A 3,716-nucleotide genomic window follows, 5' to 3' on the forward strand; every position below is an offset into this window, starting at 1 on the left:
AATATCTCGTGGAGTGGGAGGGGTACGGTCCGGAGGAGCGGTGCTGGAGTGCCGAGGAGGGATATTCTGGATCCGTCCCTGATGACCGAATTCCATCGTGGTCATCCTACGCGCCCGGCGCCGCGCCCTCCTGGGCGTCCCCGAGGCCGGAGTCGAGCGCACGGCTGGAGCCGCGCGTCAAGGGGGGTACTGTCACGGTTTCGGCCGAGGCAGCTCCTCCTCCTTGTTCGGGCAGGTTTCGCCGGTCGTCGTCTCCGGAGTACTAGCTGCCACCGCTCTATGTTTTCTGTTTGATTAGTTTTGTCTGTTAGACACACCTGTCTTGTGTTATGTCTAATCAAGCACCCTATTTAGTTTCCTTGTTGTTAGTGTAGTGTTGTGTGTTATTGTTTCGTGTTAGGTGTCGTTTTGTCGTACCTGTGTTCTGGTACGCCTTTGCCTTGTTATTTACTTCTCGGTTGAGAAGAGTTTTGCGCGCCTGTTTATGCGCGCTTGTGTTTTACGCCTGTGTGCGTACTGGCTGTTTTTGGATTATTTGCCTCGCATTGCTTCAGTAAAGACTGTTGGACTTATTTACTGCTTCTGCACTTGATTCCGCACCACACCAATCTACACGGCCCTGACACTCTAGTTGAATGTCTCTATCCTTTAGTTGCTTCTCTTTCTGTTCCAGTTGGTTTTCTTTCTCTTCTAATAGTTTATTCCTCTGTCCCATTGTCTGGTTCTTCTCCTCCAGTAGTCTCTCTTTCTCTCTCACTTCCTGGGTCATATCATCCAGTCTATAGTTTCTCTCCTCTAGTTGATGGTCTTTTTCCTTTATTTTCTTGTCTTTGTCTCCTAGTTCAACCTTATTCTCCTTTATTTCATTATCTTTTCCCTCCAGTAGTCTCTCTTTCTCTCTCACTTCCTGGGTCATATCATCCAGTTGTTTGTCTTTCTCCTCTAGTTGTTTCATCATCTCATCTCTTAATATCTCTTTTAATTATTTTTCCATCTTCAACTCTGAGAGAAAGCAATTAACATATTTAATTGGTTGTTTGATTAAGCAATTAATTCATTAATTCAATAGTATGCCTATAACGACACATTATAATTTGATGGATGTGGTACAATAATTGTTTTCTACAGTCAACAGTTATCTGAGCTGAACCAACAATCAACTGATCTATTGACCATTTGATACATTACCAAATGAATTAGCCTGAAAAAAGGAATAACATCACTAATGTTTCCTGAACCAATCCTCTCTCCTCCAGACTCTCTCATACTTACCAAGCTCAACAGCTGATGCCTCCCTCTTCAACTTGTCCTCCTGGGTCTCATGTTGTAAATACACTGAACCTGACAATATGGTGTAAAAAAGAGAGGTGAGATCTGTCTGGTAGACTACATCACTATATACAGAAAAAACAGGAACAATCAAGCCTCCCTCATGTAGGGGCTGTGGGCACCAACACGATCTGGTTAACTTCATTAATAATATTTATTTTATCATTGGCCTATCCCTGATCAACATATTATTTTCATGTTAAGTGATAACCAGCACTGGGCTCTATGGCAGAAACACTATATTGTGTCAGGATCAGGGTTCTATGGAATATAAACTCAGCAAAAAAAGAAACGTCCTCTCGCTGTCAACTGCGTTTATTTTCAGTAAACTTAACATGTGTAAATATTTGTATGAACATAACAAGATTCAACAACTGAGACATAACCTGAACAAGTTCCACAGACATGTGACTAACAGAAATGGAATAATGTGTTCCTGTCTTGCATTCCTGTCTTGCAGGAAATCACGCACAGAACGAGTAGTATGGCTGGTGGTATTGTCATGCTGGAGGGTCATGACAGGATGAGCCTGCAGGAAGGGTACCACATGAGGGAGGAGGATGTCTTCCTGTAACGCACAGCGTTGAGATTGCCTGCAATGACAACAAGCTCAGTCCGATGATGCTGTGACACACCGCCCCCAGACCATGACGGACCCTCCACCTCCAAATCGATCCCGCTCCAGAGTACAGGCCTTGGAATAAAGCTCTTTCCTTCGACGATAAACGCGAATCCAACCATCACCCCTGGTGAGACAAAACCATGACTCGTCAGTGAACAGCACTTTTTGCCAGTCCTGTCTGGGCCAGTGACGGTGGGTTTGTGCCCATAGGCGACGACGTTGTTACCAATGATGTCTGGTGAGGTCCTGCCTTACAACAGGCCTACAATTCCTCAGTCCAGCCTCTCTCAGCCTGTTGCTGACAGTCTGAGCACTGATGGAGGGATTGTGCGTTCCTGGTGTAACTCGGGCAGTTGTTGTTGCCAACCTGTACCTGTCCCGCAGGTGTGATGTTCGGATGTACCGATCCTGTGCAGGTGTTGTTACACGTGGTCTGCCACTGCGACGACGATCAGCTGTCCGTCCTGTCTCACTGTAGCGCTGTCTTAGGTGTCTCACAGTACAGACATTGCAATTTATTGCCCTGGCCACATCTGCAGTCCTAATGCCTCCTTGCAGCATGCCTAAGGCACGTTCACGCAGATGAGCAGGGACCCTGGGCATCTTTGTTTTGGTGTTTTTCAGAGTCAGTAGAAAGGCCTCTTTAGTGTCCTAAGTTTTCATAACTGTGACCTTAATTGCCTACCGTCTGTAAGCTGTTAGTGTCTTAACGACCGTTCCACAGGTGCATGTTCATTAATTGTTTATGGTTAATTGAACAAGCATGGGAAACAGTGTTTAAACTCTTTACAATGAAAATCTGTGAAGTTATTTGGATATTTACGAATTATCTTTGAAAGACAGGGTCCTGAAAAAGGGCTGTTTATTTTTTTGCTGAGTTTACATTCAGTATAATTTCAAGAACATCTATACATCATAATCCAACCTACCTTGAGAACATTTGGGGAGAGTAATGATAAATCTAAAGAAACTGATTGAATTTGTAGCCTTGAAGAAGACACACTGCTGTTCACAAGGCCTGTACTTATTCAGAGTATCAGATTAACACTCTGGTCTTTTCTTTGTCTTGTGTTATAGGTTGTCAATAAACAAAACAGACAAATAAGTAATTACTCACGGTCTTCAGATCATCCATTATCCAAGATGGAGAGTCATGAATAATGATCATGTAAAACAAAATGCATTAGTTATAATTGTTCATAGAATTTCTGTCTCATTACATCATTTAATGAAATACCATACATCATATTGGAATGACTGTTCATCACATTCATTACAAATGTACATCTAGGGAAAGGGATGTAATCAGTGCTACTATGTGAGCAGCCTTAGAATGTCTGAATGCTTCATATTAGGACATCAAACTGAATTCAAGCTGATTCCGTGTTAATTTTGGAGTGTGAAATGTTGAGATCTATGACAGATATATTGTGGGAGGGCTATGTGAAATGTTGAACTATATGGCAGATATATTGTGGGAGGGCTATGTGAAATGTTGAATTATATGGCATATATATTGTTGGAGAGCTATGGTATTTCTCCTGATCATCCATTTTTCAAGATTGAAAGTAATGAATAATGATAATGTATAACAAAATGTATGAGTTATTACAGTTACATTCAATCCAATTTCTGTCACATTAAATTATTCAATCAAATACAATATATCATATTGGAATGACTGTTCAACACATTCATTACTAATGTACATCTAGGGAAAGGGATGTAATCAGTGCTACTATGTGAGCAGTCTGAGAATGACTGA

At 42.1% G+C, this 3,716-nt stretch overlaps 1 long non-coding RNA gene across 1 annotated transcript; it reads right to left on the reverse strand.

Moving 5' to 3' along the window:
• Positions 1 to 631: 631 nt before the first annotated feature.
• LOC123492584 lies at positions 632 to 3,444 on the reverse strand. Its single transcript, XR_006661792.1, has 3 exons — positions 3,069 to 3,444; positions 1,273 to 1,341; positions 632 to 1,002 (listed from the first exon to the last, which is right to left on the reverse strand). It is a non-coding gene; the product is annotated as an uncharacterized LOC123492584 (long non-coding RNA).
• Positions 3,445 to 3,716: the final 272 nt, after the last annotated feature.

This window comes from Coregonus clupeaformis, chromosome 15 (genome assembly GCF_020615455.1).
Source record: "Coregonus clupeaformis isolate EN_2021a chromosome 15, ASM2061545v1, whole genome shotgun sequence".
Classification (NCBI taxonomy): Eukaryota; Metazoa; Chordata; class Actinopteri; order Salmoniformes; family Salmonidae; genus Coregonus; species Coregonus clupeaformis.